This window comes from Natator depressus, chromosome 2 (genome assembly GCF_965152275.1).
Source record: "Natator depressus isolate rNatDep1 chromosome 2, rNatDep2.hap1, whole genome shotgun sequence".
Taxonomy (NCBI): domain Eukaryota; kingdom Metazoa; phylum Chordata; order Testudines; family Cheloniidae; genus Natator; species Natator depressus.
The window spans coordinates 233,542,550-233,561,897 of NC_134235.1; the positions used below are offsets into that span (position 1 = coordinate 233,542,550).

The following is a 19,348-nucleotide window of genomic DNA, read 5'->3' on the forward strand; positions in this document are numbered from 1 at the left end:
TTTGTAAGTGTGCCTTGGTTTATTTTATCTTTCTGAGTTCCTTGGATACATCTTTCCTGATAAGAGTAGCAACATTTCAGACTCTTTCAATAATATGTGCTCTTGTGCAGACTACAGTTATTCTCATGCATATTGGACCACATGCCTTCTAAGAGTTTGATTTTTAGCTTCATGTCAACGCAGCTCCATTTTTTGTGGGTATAAAATGCAAGGTGATCAGCTCAAGCCATGTTTTCTAACCCAACTATCTGTGATTCAGTGACATTTTGTAAATATCTGATGCATTTGGAAGTACATTAGCAAAATAGGTTACAATAGTGCCAAATTGTCGGTATTCAACAGATTGACTGAATATTTTTTCCATATGGAAATTCACATGTAACAACTGTACAGCCAAGAATAATTTCTTGTTTACCAAGATAATAACCATATTACTAGATGCTTAGCAAGAATTTTTCCTAAAACTCATCTTCATATTACGTCCCTGGCTTAAAAGTTTTTTTTATTCTGTAATCACTGAAGTTTTTTCAATACAAGACAATATATCTCTATTTAGTCCCTAATTTGCCTTCTAGAAGTCAGTTTGTTCAAAATGCTCTGAGTCATACAGTGTCTTACTTGTTTAAATTAGGGCTTCCCTGTTCAAACAACCCCACTCTATTTCTTTGCAAAGTTATTTAATTGGCATCCTTTCGTCTATGAGAGATGGTGGAAATTGCAGCCTATGATGTAGATAGTTTGCAATCTCTCATGTGACTTAATCGTCCAGTCCGAGATTTGCATGGTCTTTGATAGTTATTGCAAATGTATGTATCTTGGTTGGGAGCTGCTTGCTTCCAGCAGGCTCTTTTCTCTTCAAGCTGTAGGAGCCAGCTTCTGTCATGGACTTTGATACCCTGATGGAGACGATGACGCCACTTGTTACAATCACTTGCCAAGATTTCCCATTGCTCAGGATTAATTCCAAATTCCTTTATATCTCACTTGTGTGTGTCTTTATAGTGAAGCTTGGGATGTCCTATTGTTCTTGTTCCCTCTGATATCTCCCCGTATAGCATGTCCTTGGATATATGTCAGTCTTCTAACCTACTCAGATGGCCCAGCTAGCATAGTTATTGTCTTTGCTTGAGCAGGGCTTTCACACTTGGTAAATTTGCCCTTTGAAGAACCTCTGCATTGGTGATTTTGTCCTGCAATTTGGTGTTAAGTATGCAGCATAAACAGGGTAGGTGGAAACTGTTTAACCTTTGCTCCTGATGAGCATAAGTTGTCCATGTTTCCCCACCATACATGAGAGTGCTGAGGATGCACTCTTGGTACACTAACATTTTGGCCTTGATGGTAATCATTGAGTTGTTCCATGCTCTTTTAGTTAGTCTCCTAAGATGATGGCAGCCTTTCCAATGTGAACATTTAGTTCTTTATCCAGTGAGACGTTGGTGGTCACTGTAGAACCTAAATAGCTGAACTTTTGGTCTACTTCTAGCTGGTTTGCATTTAAGATGATTGAAGGATCTTGTGGTTCCCCCCTTTTCTAATACAACCATTTTCTTAATGCTGATGGTGAGAGAAAATGCCTGACAAGCACTTGAAAGGCGGTTCATTGTGGGCTATGAGGGCAGTATCATCAGCAAATAGAAGTTTCCTGATTAGCACCTTTTTGAGTTTGGTCTTTGACTTAAGTTGTGACAGGCTGAGGAGTTTCCAATTTGATCTTGTGTGGAGATACACTCCATCTTTCATGTCCTTAAACGCAGAGTTCAGGAGTACCAAGAAGAAGATTCCAAATAGTGTAGGGGCAAGAACACATCCTTGCTCCACTCCACTTTTCATCTCAAAGCTGTCCGAAGCGGACCTGTCAAACTGGACAGTTGTTCTCATGTTGTTGTGGAATGAACGTATAAGACTTAACAGGGTTGATGGGCATCCTATCTTTTCTAGTATTGCAAATAGACCTGCTCTGCTGACTGTGTCAAATGCTTTGACTTCAATGCAAAGTTATTTAGGCAGCCAAAAATGGGACATTTATTAAGGGAGATGAGATGTGAACATTCTGGCTCTGATGAGGATGATGAGTTCCATGTAGATCCACTGAGTTCCAGAGCATCCCCAAATGTTTTCAATCTTCTATGTTGGAGATGCTCTGAGTTTCTCTTTTTCCTTCAATAGTCTGATATCCTATGACTTGTATTTCTTATGAAAAGCTCTGCCACGGAACAGTTATTCCTCTTTTCCAGTCCCTATACAAGGTCTGCTGCCAAAGCATTAGAATGGATGGGAACAATAAACAGAGAGTCCCAGTTAAACAGTAGCCACTGGTGGGCTGAGCGACAGGTCACAGGAAACCATGAGCAACATCACTTTTGCTGTGTGTGTGTGTCAGTATGATTCATACTGAATTTTGTATGACATTGTAAAGCTACAAGACTGGGCAGGAGTCTAAATCTTGTTTTAATAACTAGGTGGTGCCACACATCTAAATTTGTTAGTCTCTAAGGTGCCACAAGTCCTCCTTTTCCTTTTTGTGAATACAGACTAACACGGCTGCTACTCTGAAACCCATTTCTAAGTGTCTGTCCTACGGGCTTCTGGTGAGAAGCCTGTGTTTAAACTACAGAACACCACTGCTGACCTTGAGTGGCTTTTCTTGGATTCTCATGACCATCTCCTGCCCTCTGGCTCCACATCACAATGACCCAAACTCCAGTTGAAGAGGCCTAGACAGAGCTTCATCTGTAGAATGTTGTTGGATCCCTGAGGGTTAGTCTGAGGCACCCGTTCCAGACCAATGCAAGTCACTCTTTCTCCTGGAATCTGAGCATGCTGCCTCTACAGGGTTCCTAATGACCAGGCGGCGGCCAGGATTCCAACTCATTATAAACTAGAAAATATTGTGAAACCTTGTTTCAAAAGTAGAATCATAGAATATCAGGGTTGGAAGGGACCTCAGGAGGTCATCTAGTCCAACCCCCTGCTCAAAGCAGGACCAATCCCCAATTAAATCATCCCAGCCAGGGCTTTGTCAAGCCTGACCTTAAAAACTTCTAAGGAAGGAGATTCTACCACCTCCCTAGGTAACGCATTCCAGTGTTTCACCACCCTCCTAGTGAAAAAGTTTTTCCTAATATCCAACCTAAACCTCCCCCACTGCAACTTGAGACCATTACTCCTTGTCCTGTCCTCTTCTACCACTGAGAATAGTCTAGAACCATCCTCTTTGGAACCACCTCTCAGGTAGTTGAAAGCAGCTATCAAATCCCCCCTCATTCTTCTCTTCTGCAGACTAAACAATCCCAGTTCCCTCAGCCTCTCCTCATAAGTCATGTGTTCCAGACCCCTAATCATTTTTGTTGCCCTTCGCTGGACTCTCTCCAATTTATCCACATCCTTCTTGTAGTGTGGGGCCCAAAACTGGACACAGTACTCCAGATGAGGCCTCACCAATGTCGAATAGAGGGGAACGATCACGTCCCTCGATCTGCTCGCTATGCCCCTACTTATACATCCCAAAATGCCATTGGCCTTCTTGGCAACAAGGGCACACTGCTGGCTCATATCCAGCTTCTCGTCCACTGTAACCCCTAGGTGCTTTTCCGCAGAACTGCTGCCTAGCTATTCGGTCCCTAGTCTGTAGCTGTGCATTGGGTTCTTCCGTCCTAAGTGCAGGACCCTGCATTTATCCTTATTGAACCTCATCAGGTTTCTTTTGGCCCAATCCTCCAATTTGTCTAGGTCCCTCTGTATCCTAGCTCTGCCCTCCAACGTATCTACCACTCCTCCCAGTTTAGTATCATCCGCAAATTTGCTAAGAGTGCAATCCACACCATCCTCCAGATCATTTATGAAGATATTGAACAAAACCGGCCCCAGGACCGACCCCTGGGGCACTCCACTTGACACCGGCTGCCAACTAGACATGGAGCCATTGATCACTACCCGTTGAGCCCGACAATCTAGCCAACTTTCTACCCACCTTATAGTACATTCATCCAGCCCATACTTCTTTAACTTGCTGACAAGAATACTGTGGGAGACCGTGTCAAAAGCTTTGCTAAAGTCAAGAAACAATACATCCAGTGCTTTCCCTTCATCCACAGAATCAGTAATCTCATCATAGAAGCGATTAGATTAGTCAGGCATGACCTTCCCTTGGTGTAAGTAAGTAAGTTAGGCTGCAAATGTAGGTCTGATTTAATGAAATGCTGATTTTATTTTTACCTATTTATTTCGTCATTTAAACATTCCCCTGCTGTGTTGGACACCTAGACACACACACATTGTAGCTATGCATAAGAACCAGAAGGTGAAAGAGACTTTAAACAAAAAGCAAAATTAACTAATCTAATTACATAGTCCAAACCAAGATCATGATCCTGCAGATCTCCACATGGGTAGAGTCCTGCACCTGAGTAGACCACCACTGACTTCAGTGATGCTGTCTGAAAGCACAGGGACCACCTGTCCAGAGTTCTTTGCTGTATCAGGGCCTTAGGACCTGATACTCCCCCTTTATTGAATTAGTGGGAGTTTTGTCATTGAGAGATATAGCATAAAGCAAAAAGCATAAATGGTGTAAAGCAAAATAAATTTTAAAAAAGTCTTATATTATAAATAATTATATTTTATACCTCTATTACTGCCCTTTATTTTAGAACCTAAAAGTGCTTTAACAAACAATTAACTGATCTTCTCAATACCCCTGTGGGATTGTCATGTATAAATTATTCCCTTTCATAGAGGGAGATATTGAAATATAGAGAAGTTATATAATAACCCAAGGTGGTACTAGTACCTCAGGTAAGGATATTTTTTTAACTACAGTAAAACCCCTTTGGTTAACCAAGAGGTGTATACATTGGATAGCTGAGAACTCAGTTTGCTCTGTGTACCATCTTGTTAATGTGCTTTTAAAAATATCCTCTCTTTCACAATTAGACTGAGTGAAGTTACTGAGAAGTCAGGTGAGCAAGGTAAAATTGGGCACTTAAAACTATGCTGTTATGTCAGTGTCAATGACTCCATTTGTTCATCTAGCACCCTCGGTGTTCCACACACTATGGTATTACCGTGGTGGGTATTGACTCCCAGTATTTGTTTGTTTGTTTGTTTGTTGAAGACTCCTCTGACCCAGTTAAAATCTTTCCTTTGTGAAAAGCAATTTACATGCATATGTGATTTTGCGCCTGTACATGGGATACTGCTAAGCAGCTGATATTTCATGAAACTTTGCTGACAGACACTCATAGCATGCTGTCTAGTTACATAACTGTAAGTACCCACTTTGATTTTATTAAAAGCTCACTTATAACTTGCAATTTGACCTCCATTGGCTCAAATCTAATACTCAAAGACATGACGGCAAAGCAAATGTCAGTAATTCTTTCCAGTCAGAGAAGATGCCTGTTTTCCATTCAACAGAATTATATCAACATTATTTTACTTAAAAAAACAAAAACTGTTAGTAAATTTAGTATTCATGGAATGAGGGCCTAATATCACAAGGTTGATATGTGTGTTGTGCAAACAGATACTATATGGGTTGAGGAGGGCTTTTCCAGTGGCACTGTTGTGTTTCTCAGCTGTTACAGACCATGCCTTCTTTCAATTTACATATTGGGACTATTCCCCTCCCAAAGTACATGGATTATGTTTGAAGTCCTTTATGGAAAAGTCCTAGAGACTTTTTTTGAGCCATCATATAAGAATTCAATAGAGAACTATGTAGGGTGGTTAAAAAACACTGATCTGTAGGACATAATTTGCAAGAGCATTTAATATGTTTTCGAGTAACATCTATAAAACACACTCACATTTCTGTCTAGCCCTATTGGTTTTATCTCTATTAAATTCAATCAGACTTATGGGGATAATAGGGAGCCTTTTATAAGGGCATTCTAATGAAATGGAGAAGGCATTAGGAGGTCCTTTGTTATTGTACAGTGCCCAGAACTCATGGCCCCTTGTCTTTCCTGGATTGCCCTCTCCTCTTGCACTTTCCCCAGCTCCCCCCAGCCAAGACTTTTAGGCACATGCTTCCTTTCACAAATCCACAGGCACATGTGGTTCCTAAACCAGTATTTTTCTCAAGAGTCACCAGATGCACGATATACATTAACCCGTAAGGCTTTTGCATCTTACCTAAACTCCTTGCTCTCTGGTGCCAGCCCACCACTGTGGGGCGGTATGGGGGAGGACATGTTGCCTACCGGTATGGTAATTAACATGAGGAAATCCATTGAGGGTGTCTGGCTATAAACTATAAACATATTATGTTTCAATTTAACCATATTCAAACTAGTTTTTAATTAAAAAAATAACTTATAACAATGACACCTGCACTAGAGTGTATTCGTATAAAAGGTGATTTTTAATGGATAAGCTCCTATATTTAAATTTAGATACCATAGTGATTTAGCTATCAAATTTTCAGATAAACACAAGTTGCAGGGGACTTGTGTGCATACATGTGACAAAGAGAGAAAGGCGGAGGGCTAGTGGGTGTGTGTTTTGGATTTTTGGAGGGAGGAAGCTCTAAAGGGAACATTTGAAATCCAGGTTTTTTTCAAATTACATATCGTTATTTCTATCGTAATGTTGCAGGACAAAGATTAACAGTTTATGATCATGATGTAAATTAAGCAATCTGGAAAAAACAATTTAGAAGAATATTGTGTGTATTTTTTCAAAAACAGATATCTTATATCAATTGAGTGCACAATAGCCTCATCATTAACAACAGAATGAACAGACACAAACACTAACAGTAACAAATGACAGCAGAAAATAGAAAATCTATAACAGAACAAGACAATACAGGCAAACCCCTGTTTACCTGTGTAAATTTAAATCATTGGGAATATTCAGTGGAGTCAGAAGGGCAGGATTTGATCCCTTGATATAAATGCTCATGTAGAGCTGCAGTTGTTTTAACCAGAGATTACACTATCCCTGATATTCATGTGTGATGTGATGTGATATTCATGTGTGATATAATGTGACCTATAAGAATCAGAGACCCAAAATGGAGCATGCACAACTTCTCAAATGTATATTTTTGTTCAATATGTAAACTTTAAAATAAACCATATTTACACTAATGCTTCTCCTAAGGTCAGCTTATTCAAAAGCCAACTGCTTCTTGAAAATATTATTCAGATGATGAGCATATTTGGATAGATGCCCTGTGGGCAACAAACTATCTACTCCACCCAAAAGACTGCTGCCCCGATCTTATTTCAGATTCTTTTGCACCCCCAGAGTTTTCACTTTTTCCAGTGCTGTAATGGCTACTGCACTGAAATGAGTCAGAACTTATTCCAGAATTATCTGCAGGTTAGAATCATAGAATCATAGAATATCAGGGTTGGAAGGGACCTCAGGAGGTCATCTAGTCCAACCCCCTGTTCAAAGCAGGACGGATCCCTGACTAAATCATCCCAGCCAGGGCTTTGTCAAGCCTTGTCAAGGTTGCATCTTAACAATAAATAGATGCATATTGAAAACATCTCCAGGCAATCAGAGGATCATTTGGGGATAATGTCATTTTTCTCTCTTCCTACCTGCCCTCTGTATTCCCTTTATTCTTTGCTGTTTATGAGACAAACTGTTGTCATTAGGTTATTATCACTGTTTTTCCATAGACTTTCTCATATGTCAAGTGAATCTGATCCGGAGTTCGGACCCCAAATCCCTCCAGTAACTCATAAATAAATCGGTGGAGGCTACTTTGGCTGCCAGCTCTCCCTCCAGTTCTGCTCTTCTGAAGGTGGACAGAGGCCCTGGCAGTTTTCTAAAATTCTGCATTAGCCCCTGAGTTTTTCACACCTCCCTTTAAAAGACCCTAGGCTTTCTCATTCCTCCCCTGGGGTAGTCATGCATATGAAGAGAAAGATATTAACCACACTTTATTGTTGAGGCAGTGGAAACATTTATCTGTCTTTTTCAAAGTCTGGAAACATCACAGGAGAGAGATATTCCTGTATCTACCTTGGGTTGTTCACATACATTAGAAATTTATACTGTGTTCTCTGGCACTCATCATATTTATAGATAATACCCATCTGGATCTGAACTTCCCGAAAGTTCAGAGGTGTTTTTTGGACTCAGGTTTATGGTTAAAAGAGAAGGACTAGACCTCAAAGTTAAGATCCAGATCTGAGTTTCTGGGTATACAATAACCTAGGATTTTGGTTTAGGCCTGTCTCTAAGTATATCAATGTGTTTTGAGCATAGTCTTTGGTTCCAAAATGGGGGCGTTCGGGCTGCCTGGGACTGAGGCAGGGAGCCCGGCAGCTGCGGTGGGGGACTCTGACGGGGGGGCTAAGGGGCAGGGCCTTGGGGAGAAGGGATGGGGCCAGGGGCTAGCCTCCCCGAACGGGTGGTTACACCAATGCAAATGCACCAGTGGCTGAAATCAGGGCTGATCCCATGTGTAGATTAGGTCTCAATTTGCTAACAGGTTCCAAATGCAGTGATGTTGTTTATGATGTAAATACTTGTATCTTACAAATAAGACTGAGATCAGCAACTCCTTTCAATAGCCCACTTAAGCACAATCAATTGGTAATAATGTTTGACCACTATCAACCTGGTTCAAATTCATACAAGGTACATAGAGATGAAAGGATCTGCATTCCACAGCAATTGATAGTATCATTGTGTCCTCTGCAGAGCACATTTGAAAACAAAGCAAGACATTTTCTGAAGTAAAAAGAACTGAATTGTCTGCTGCAACAGAATATTATTTTTTTAGATCTCCCCTAGGCAGATCCATTGTTTAAACAAGCATTTCCTTGTACTCCAAAGTGCAGAGTTATTTTGTTTTTGGCCCTTGAATAAATCAAAGAAGTTTGTAACTTAAAGACATTTTAAAAAGGAAGGAATTCCTTCCTTTTAAACCACATGGGTCTAGATGATTTCTACTCACCCAAAGGATATTTTTTTATAATTCCAATTCATTCCTAGTTCCTTACTGTGTTTTAAAGCTGTTTAAACCAAGGATAACTTGAAATAAAGTTGACTGTATAGCTCAGGAGTTCTCAAACTGGGGGGTCATGACCCCTCAGGGGGTTGCAAGGTGGTTACATGGGGGTGGCAAGCTGTCAGCTCTGTGGGGCTGACAGCCCTGAGCTCCCATTAAAGTAAATTACCCCTCCTGAAAATGCACTCCATGCATCTGATGAAGTGGTTTTTTATCCACAAAAGCTTATGCCCAAATAAATCTGTTAGTCTTTAAGGTGCCACCTGACTTCTCATTGTTTTTGTGGATACAGACTAACATGGCTAACCCTCTGATACTGGTATAGCTGGTCCTCCTCATGAGTATTCAGAATAAGAATCTATGACAGAAGATGGCAAGTGATTTATGTACTGCTATAGACTGGTAAAGCATATACTAAGACCAGACACATCAATTTTGTATCCTGCTCAGATAATAGGGTTTTCAGTAAGAAGAGTGCAATTTTTCAATTTTAAAACTTCCATTATCAAACTTTTTCATTATTTGAAAACAAATAAGGAGACTGTTATGTCAATCACGAAGAAAGCAAATTTAGCACTTCAATTACTGTCTTTCTTTCAGGCAGTTTTCTTAGGCCCATCTTATTAGAGTGTTCTTCAGAGGGACAAAATCAATCTCTCAGGATTTAGAGATCCTGGTCACCATTTTTTCTGTAAAGGGAAGTGACAAACTGCTGTGTTATCAAATAGAAGCTTGGAACTGCAAGACAATTTTTGTTGATAGATTCCCCTAATGCATGTGAGATAAGGAGGGACATTTTCAAGGCCACTAATTGGCCCAAGGTTTTTCTCTTTTCTATGGTTTATGCTTCCCCTCTTTTTTGTTACCCTCATTTCCTTCCTTCTTCAGTCAATGTGTGGTCTGATTTATGGTGTTGTGAAAGGTGTGAATTACTTGCACATTAGCCATCATTAGTATATAAATACATAGCATGAAACTCCCCATAGAAAGAGTTACAGAGGCCATGCAGTACCTGTACCGAGCTTTGGTAAGGGTATCAGTCAGGTTACAGCACTCTGTTTTGTCTGGCAGTTGTTTTGCAGTGCTGTGGCAACAAAGAAGGACAGATGCCTGGGCTCACCTTTCCTGGCCATGTGGTCTTGGTGAGCAACTTTAGATGAGGTGGTTCCTAGGTGTAAACTTCAGGCACTGGGGCAGGAAGAAGAGGCTGTTTGTGAAGCTGAGAGATTTCTATGGGTATTTCCATACAGTCTACACTGCAAAGAAAACCTGCGTGTAGATGTTTGGGCTCAGGCTGCCCAAGCCCAGCCTCTGAGATCCTCCACCCTTGCCTACATTGCTATTTTGAGCCCTACAAGCCTGAGTCAATTAACACAGGTTCTGAGACTCGGCCCTGTGGGTCTTTTATTGTGGTGTAGGCCCTGGACATATACAAAGGAATGAGACAGCTGCTTCCGGGGCTCAGTAGAGGTGCCTGACATGAGGTCTGTGCAAGAGTGAGTTGTGTGTGTACAGTTTGTTACCACTTCTGTTCAAGTCAATGGGACTTATGTACATTTTGAAAATGAACAAATTACATGAAGAAAAGGTCACCTATTATACTCCAAACAGGAAACTGACCTACAAGGCCCTGAAAATCTACCAGTGCTCAGCAAAAAGGCAACATTAATAGAGGTAACTTGAGCCACGTTCAAGTAGGGTGTGTGTGTGTGAGAGAGATTTTGCTGTTTTTTTTTTTAAACTATCACAATTCATATATTCAAAAACAGATTCCATCTTCCCCTAAAATTTAAGGATGTTCAGATCTGGGATTCCGGTTCAAGCTTATCTCTATTTAATATGCTTCAACATCTTATGCTTTCCCTGTGATTGCACTGAAGACTGGTGATCTAGGCCAGGGGACACAGTGCAAAAGGTAACAACTACCTTCATATAAGAACCTATATAGGACAGAACCGAACCTCCCTTTTTTAACAATGTTTTCATTACAATGGCTCTCCTCTTTAGCAGATTCATCAGATGATTCCCTTTGTTGGATTTCTTTATGTAAGTGCATGTTATGATCATGTTTAGGTTGCTTTTTTCAATTTGATGGAGTTAAGTAGGATTAGGGTTCTTTATCAATGCAATTCTCTGAGTAGCAAATATGGTTAAAAAGAAAAAAAAAATACAACGCTCCCTCCTCCATCCTTTAAAATGACACACCAGGAAAGCTTTAAGTTTACCCTTCACCTCATGTGGACAAATTTATTTGCTGCCCTGTTAGTAATGGTGAGACCTACAACGCTATATTTCCTCCATCTCAATGACCCCTTGCCTCTACAATGAGCAAGTTTGAGAAGAAAATCTCACTATTTTAATAAAAAGTAACGAGGAATGTCTGCTTCCTCCAGCTTTTAATAGTGGCCCAGTGGCAGAGAGGAAGTAGGCAGCACATTCACTGAAGTGAACTGTTTCTCTTGAAAGTTGTTCCCTTAGGGTTTCTCATTCCCAGCACCACACCCAACTCCGCTCCACTCCCAAGGAGAGCAGATTTCCAGTATGGATCTGCATTGCCTGGAAAATTTGTGGAAATCAAGCTAAAAAGGTAAAGAAAGTGAGATTTCCTATTTCTGTGTGTAGACATTATGTAAGCGGGGGAATAGTCCCGCTGTTGTGGGGAACTTTCCTGGCTTCTGCACTACCCCAGTGAAGTCGGCTAGCGAAAGGATCTGAGTCCTCACTCCCACTTCCTTTACCCAGTGGCCTCCCTGCCCTTGAGGACTCCCCTTCCACTCTCCTGTCTGGCAGAGTCCTCGTAACCCCAACAAGGCTGGGCCCAGGATTCCTGGGGGGCTTGACCCCCAACCCTGCTGTGGTCACCTAGGATAGGGGCTAGGGTGTCCCCACTTTGGGGTACTCTCTCTGCACTGGGCACTTCTCTGACCCACTGACCATTACATACAAGTTTAAGCAAATGCAAGTTATTTAATCAACAATTAATTTTAAAAAGAATAAGGGAAATCTAAGAAAGGTTAAAGGTAAAAGGTTAAAGGAGAAAGGTCAACCCACTCTGCGGCAGGGAACATCACAAACAGTGTCTCTGGAATGTCAGGGCAGTTCACAGTCTGTTCCTTGTAAGTCCCAGGCCTTCTTCTCCGGCCCTGGCTGTGCTGCAGGGATGCTGTGGGTTGGACACTCGCTCTGGTGGTGGTCTCAGGCTCTAAGTGGTAGGATGCTTCTGCCCAGTGTCGCCCCCGCCCTGTCGGGATTACGAGCCAAGCCTGGCCTACAGAGCCTCCTGGCTGAGGCATCTCCCTGTGCTGGGCCCGCTGCCCAGGGTCCCCCTCGTTCTCCCCAGCTGCTCACCGCACCCAGCTCCGGACTGCTCCAGCCCCAGCTCCACCACTCTGTCTCTGCACTGCTGCTGCTGCTGCTCTGCCTCCAGCTCCCTGGGCTGCTTCTTTGGCCCCTCTGCCTCTGGTTGCTACAGCTCTGCTCCCAGGACAGGTCTGCTCTGCAGGCTGCTTCTGTGACTCTGCTCCCAGCACTGATCTGCTTTGTGGGCTGCTTTTCTGGCCCCTCTGGCTCTGGTTGCTGCAGCTTTCTCCTCAGGGCAAGTCTGCTCTCTCTGGGCTGTGCCTCTGGCTTTGGGGCTGCAGCTCTGCTCCCAGGACAGGGTCTGCTCTCTGGATCTGGCACAGCTCCTGCTCCCCAGCTCAGCTCGGGCCCCTGCTTTCTCCTTAGCTCGGCCCCACTCTGTCTGACCCAGGCAAATCCAGCTCACAAGGAGGACGGGACCTCCCTGGCCTCCTGACTCCCTGATTAGCCTGCCCGCCCTGTCATTCAGGCTGACCTGGAGCATTGGCCTCTCCCCATTGTTCCTGGGCACTATTAGTCTCAGGGTCCTGATTTCCCATAGATCCTTCCCCTTTTAGTACTGGGAGCTAGCCAACCCAAACACCCCCACTGAATATTAGTAAGGGGACAACAGTCCCCTTACATATAGACAAACCCCATCCAGAACTGCTGCGGCTGGAGCCATTCATTTTACACTAATATTTGGAGTGGCATGAGCTAAACTGCTGTTTGTGTCTCCCATTTTGTGCTCCAATAACTTTTCTGAAAAACAGACAAACAAAAAAACCCCTAGAATTAGTATTTTCATCTCAATGAGATTTTTAAAAAGTTTTATTTAACCCTGACTCAGGCGTTACTGTCAACAGTGGAGTTTGCAAATAGTTTGAGAGGGTTCTGTGTAGGTATTTGAAAGCACCTAATCACCATAGTATGTAAGTGCTAAGCTGTCTAGGTCTTTTTGATTTTAATATCCACCACAGGTTTTTATACTGCACCCATTAATACAATATCTGGGTGCCCATTGATTTTTATTGCTGGGCATTAGACTATGTCTTCCCTGACAAACAGTGCAAGAACTAACCCAGTTTAGCTCTTTCACCATGAAATCCTAGTGGAGACAAGGTGCAGGCAGCAGTATTTACCATAACATAGCTAGGTGAGCTTAACACCGTACCCTCCACCAAGGTGTCACTTTGCCTAGTTACATCAGGGTAAAAACTGCCCATGCCTTGTCTTCCCTAGGATTTCAGAGTGAGCCAGTATGTTAAAAACATAGATGTTCATCAATAAGGCGCCTTTATAAATATATTAAAATTACTGCTCTAACTCCTAGGGTGCTGTGAGAGGCCTAATTAGTTAATGCTAGTAAAGCACTTCAGCAGTGTAAATGTATAGTAGAATACATGTAACAAAGCAACTGCACCTAGGCACTATGCAGAGCAGGCTGCCTTTGCAAGCTAGGAATAGCAACTCTTTGGAGGGGGGTGGGCAGGTAACCCCCTCCACACCCCTCGAATCTGCAGCTGCCAGACTAAAGCATTTTCATTCTTGCCCCACTGACTGATTTTACATTTTGACACAGGATACAGCTACAGCCCATGCCCACCCCCAATACAGCTACAGCCCCATAGCCCTAGGTTACAGCTTCAGCTCCCTGCCTTGCCCCCTATCAAGTTACACATACAGCTCCAGTCCAGTGACAGTCCCAACCCCCCTGCCTCCCAGGATACAGCTCCAGCTCCCCCACCAGTCAACTCCCAGCTCCTCTGGATGTAGACACACCTCTCCCAGTCACCCCCTGGACGCTCACCACTGAGCTCCAGCCCCCCAGTCACCCCCTACCCCCACCACAGAGCTCCAGCCCCCTAGTCACCCCTTGGCCCTTCACCTCAGAGCTCCAGTCACCCTCCCTACCCCCACCACATAGCTCCAGCCCCCCAGTCAACCCGTACCCCAACCCACAGAGCTCCACCCCGGACCCTCACCACAGAGCTCCCGCCTCCCTATCCCACCACACAGCTCCCGGCCCGCCCCCGGGACACTCCTGCCGGCGGCGCGGCTCCTTTAAGAAGTATCTGCGAGAGCAGCGCGGAAGCGGCCGGTGCCGGGGTGAGACCCGCAGCTCAGCGGCCGGGCAGGGGCAGGACGCGGGGTGCGCTGCGCCGGCTCTGGGGCAGCGGAGCAGCCACTCCGAGGACCGGGTCGGACCCCTGCAGGCCGGCGGCAGGACAGTTGCTGCCGGGCTCGCTAGAGAGTTAGCGCCGGGGCCGCCGCCGGTACACGGGGCGCAACAGGGTAACTCCCGCAGCTCAGCTCCGGGCGGGGCGGGGCGGGGCGGGCCAGGCGCCGCCTCCCCCCGGGACACCCCCCTCCCCGGGGCACGGCTCTGGTCCGGGGGGTGGGCAGGGAATTACACCCCCGCCAGGGACGCCCCCGCCCCGGGCACCGCTCTTTCCGGGTGTGGGCGCCGGGGATCCCCTCCCCCGGGCAGACTCCGCTCCTGGCGCGGGGGGCCGAGGGGCACGAGCTGACTGTCTCTGCCCTCCCGGCTCTGTCTCCCCGGCCGCCTGGGTCCCCCCCCCAACCCGTGCAGCTGGGGGCGCTGCTGGGGAGGGTGCGCGGTACGGCCGCCTCCCCGCGGCTCGCTGAGCGGTGTCCCGGCCCCTCTCCCCCAGAGTCACTCGCAGCCGGGCTGCTGCGGGGCACTGAGCAGCGCCCGCTCCCCGCGCTGCGCCGCGCTGCGTGCCTTGGCCGTGCGCACGCCCCCCGCCGGGCTGGGAGCCGCCTGCCGCGCTCGCTCGGGGAAGTTCCCCTTTGTTGGTAACTCTCCTTTCTCCTGGGAGTGCCGCGGGCGCAGGGCGGCGCCGAGCAGGTGGCCGTGCGGCGGGGCCTTCGCTGGAGACACCCGCCTGCAGCGAGGTAAGGGGGGGGACCCTGCCTTTGCCTCTGCCTCTGCCTCTCGCGCGTGCCGAGCGGGGACCCCCGCGCGCGCCGCGGTCTGCAGGCTGGTGACCATCCCCTGTGACCAAGGAGCCCTGCTCTCAGCTGTCGCCTGGGGCCAGGAGGCAGCATTTGCCTTGAGAGGGGCTTGCTTTCAGGTAAAGCGTGTGTTACCTGCCGGGGTGACTGCATGGCTCAAGGGCTGTTTGCCCATGGCAATCTTTGGGGGTGTAGTGAGACTGAGAGGGGTGACGGACTTTTTCTCCAAATATCCCCACTCCCCTTTGTCCCCCACGCCTACAGACTACTACTTCTTTTTAAAATCTGAATAACGCCTAGTAGATAACCAACAGCTAATCAGACAAGCGTTGCAGGAGGTTGTGCAAGCCAGTGTTAAGTCTCTTGTTGAGCCCAGGGGGAGTTTGACTTCTCCTCCCCACCTCACGGTAGGGACTGCTGGCAATACAGTAAATAAATGAGTAAGGTAGCGCACCCTTTACAAGAATCCCCTTAAAGGCCAAGTGACAGCTTTGTACTGCCCTCTTTAAATCATGCGCTGAAAACAGATATCACATGATTTTAAATGGACAGTATCAGTTTCATCTAAGTTCAAATATCTTGTTTACTTATCACTATTTATACCGGTTACTTACATTTTGCCTTACTTTCCACGTGAGCAACGATTCAAAGATCAATTTCACCATTGTGTATAGTGAGTTTCACTTTCAGGGCCTTAATTTTGAAATATTTAGTTTGTAAATACTTCAAGACAATGGTATTGTTTACAAATTGAAGAAAAACTTATGTTGGATTTAGGTTTTGCAAAAGATTTTTTTCCCCTTAAAAACTTACCTTAAGTTTGTCCTTTTTAAAAAAAAAAAATTCAGCTCTATTCAATGCAGGAAAAAAATCTTGCAGGGCTGTTGGTTGGTAATTTGCCTGCATTTGTCTAAAAGTAGCCTCATAACTTTTTGTTGTAAATTGCTTATTTTAATACTAGGTCAAGGTGTTGAAGTCTCTGCATATAGTTATCCATAGTGAAGCAGAGCTATGATAAAACAATTGTCCACAAAATTTCTGTCTTATACTGTGACTAGAGCATATAGGAAAATATTTAGTGCAGACACTATTGAACTGTATTACCTAGACAAGGACAACTTTCACTAAAATGGAACTTTCCTTTATCTGGACATCCTCCCTGGACTCGGAGCTGGTAGCAGTGTTATCTGTAGTGCAGCAGAGGGTGCTCTTCCGTTATTGCACTCATTCATTATTGCACAGGCAAGTAAAGAATGAAGTTTAAAAATATGAAGGAAGTGTCATTTCTCTTTACTGGAAGAAGTTGTTAGAGGCGTGTATGCGTGAGAGAGATCTTCTGATTTTGGTTTAGTTGGAAGAGTGCGAAGAGGAAAGAATCAGCACAATATCTGGTTACTGTTATGCATAAACTCTTGATTTGGCCCACAGCCCAAAACCAAAAGATGAGGTTGATTAGCTGCCTCCTCCCGTAGGAGGTCTGCAGTGGGATTTTGGCCTGCCGTTTCCTATTGTCCCTGTCTTTTTTGCAGAAGTATGAGTAGAAGGGGAAACAAATATGTTTAGATGGACAGGAAAAAACAAGTAGATGAGTAGATGCTAATGTTTATAAACTCAGTAATGTATTTGTAGGATACTGCCTGCAGTGCAGAAGCACTGTACTATAGTTGACTGTTTAAAGGCTGCTTTGGAACTGCTCTGCTTAACAATGCTCCTTAGTTCAGGCATGTGGTTGTGGATTATGATTCTCATGAGAGCTTGAAGGGGTCTTGCAACAGACTGATTACATATGGATTTAGAGCTTGGCAGGGGGCAATAAGGCAGAGGTTGGAAAGCAAACAAGAGTAGAGACATTATCAGTTTATTCTTGATGTTGTGCTTGGGCTTCAACAGCTGTTAGTGTCATCTGAGCTAAATAGTCCCATGTTAATGTCCCTGGTACTAAAGAGCGGGGCTTTTATATTAGTTAACTATCGTTTTTGGAGGGGTAGTTCACATATACTCAAAATGAAATATAGCAGCTAAGAAGTACAGTCTGGCTTAATACAAATGGTGGGCTTTCTTAAAAAAAAATCATTTATTTTTTGTTAAATGCTGACAAACATCTTTCAATATTTCGAAGTCTCATACAAATTTAAAAAATAATAGCCGTTTGAAAATATAATGGAAAACTCTTTTGACCAGCTGTTCCCAGTAAATCTGTAGCTTGGTTGGTGCTGTTCACAATAGTAAGACTGAACCATATTTTAACTATGATGGGATATTATTCAGGGTCTGATGTATACAGCCACCCTATAATGACTCCATGCCCCAGCTCTACCTATATACCGTGGGCCTGCCCCTGTTACCTTGTCTGCTGGGATATCTGCTTGGGCCTATTGCACTCTTCTGTTGCATAGTCCTGCTAGGATAGTGCTGGCTGCTTCCAGGTGTAGCTAACACTCTATTGAGATGCAGTAGTTCACTCCTATCAGAGTTGTTATTTCCGGCTGTCCGTAGAGTCTCTCAGACAGTTTACTATAAGGTGGGTGCATAGCTGGTTGACAGACTGTACTCAAACAGTAGTTTATCAATGGTTTGCTGTCAAACTGGGAGGGTGTATTTAGTGGGGTCCTGCAGGGGTCAGTCCTGGTCCAGTATTAGTCAATGTTTTCATTAGTTGGATAATGTAATGGAGTGTGCCTATAAAATTTGCAGGTGACACCAAGCTGGGAGGGATTGCAAGCACTTTGGAGGTCAGGTTTAAAATTCAAAATGACTTTGACAAACTGGAGGGTTGGTCTGAATTCAACAAGATGAAATTAAATAAAGACCAAGTGCAAAGTACTTCACTTAGGAAGGAAAAATCAAATGCATAACTATAAAATGGGAATAATTGTCTACGTAGTAATACTGCTGAAGAGGATCTGGGGGTTACAGTGGCACTGGCGAGGCCCCAGCTGGAGTACTGTGTCAAATTCTGGGCACCACAGTTTAGGAAGGATGTGGACAAATTTGAAAGAGTCAAGAGGAGAGCAACAGAAATGATAAAAGGTTTAGAAAACCTGACCTATGAGGAAAGGTTGAAAAAACTGGGCATGTTTAGTTTTGAGAAAAGAAGACTGAGGAGGTGATCTGATAAGTCTTCTACTATATTATGGGCCGTCATAAAGAGGATGGCCATTAATCACTGGGGGGAGTTGTAAACAAGGGATTTACAATTCTGTAAGAGGGCTGTGCAAGCATCACACAGTGGGATATTGCTCAACTCTGTGACTCAGCAAAGCCCACCAGGACATGTCTGGGCTAGTGTTTTCCAGGGACATGGACTGAATGTATAAAATAAGGGACAGTGGCATCATGCTTTTACCTTTATTGTCCCCCCACCTACACTGGAAGCAACAAGAACACTGAGAAGACAAAGATTTGAACTGATGAGACTGGTCCCAGATTTAGAAGGGAAGCTTATGTATTAACAATTGTACATAGAGTGGGGTGAGAAAAACTGCTTGATTGAAATACTGCTTAGTCTAATAAGGTTTAAGATTTAAACTGTGTGCTTTTATTTGGTAACTATCTCTGACTTTTGTGACTACCACTTATAATCACTTAAAATATATCTTTCTGTAGTTAATAAATCTGGTTTATATTTTATTTAAAACAGTGTGTTCTGCTTGAAGTGCTTGGGAAATCTCAGCTCGGTTTACAAAGGCTAGTGTGTGTCCTCTCCACATGAGGGAGGGGCGGACTGAGTAGTGAACTTACACTGGCCAGGCTTCTGACCAGGGCAAGATGGTACAGCTCTGGGGTGCAAGGCTGGGGGCTTGGGAGATTTTTCTGGTGCCTTTCTCTGTGTGATTTGTGAGTGGCTCAGGTACAATTCCTGCAATTTAGCTGGGTGTGGGGCTCCACATGCTGTTGTATTGAGCGATAACAGCATGTTGGAGGAGTTTGCTGCTTGTCACTAGCAAAGCATTGTGAGAGACAGCCCAGGCTGGAGAGTTAAGGGGGCACATCACTACCCCAGTTCCAGGTTGTACCCTGAGGATCTTGTCACAAGGGGTATCACAGCTT

The 19,348-nt window shown here is 44.4% G+C and overlaps 1 protein-coding gene across 8 annotated transcripts in view; it reads left to right on the plus strand.

The window, feature by feature from the left end:
- SVIL (supervillin) overlaps positions 1–19,348 on the plus strand; it is a 236,771-nt gene that overhangs the window by 5,147 nt on the left and 212,276 nt on the right. The window contains exon 1 of one of the 8 annotated variants that reach the window (XM_074946168.1): positions 15,133–15,238. The exons of the other annotated variants lie outside the window; for them this stretch is intronic. The gene's annotated coding sequence lies outside the window, so the exon portion shown is untranslated. Of the gene's footprint in view, positions 1–15,132; positions 15,239–19,348 lie in introns of those variants that run through there. 8 annotated transcript variants of the gene reach the window in all.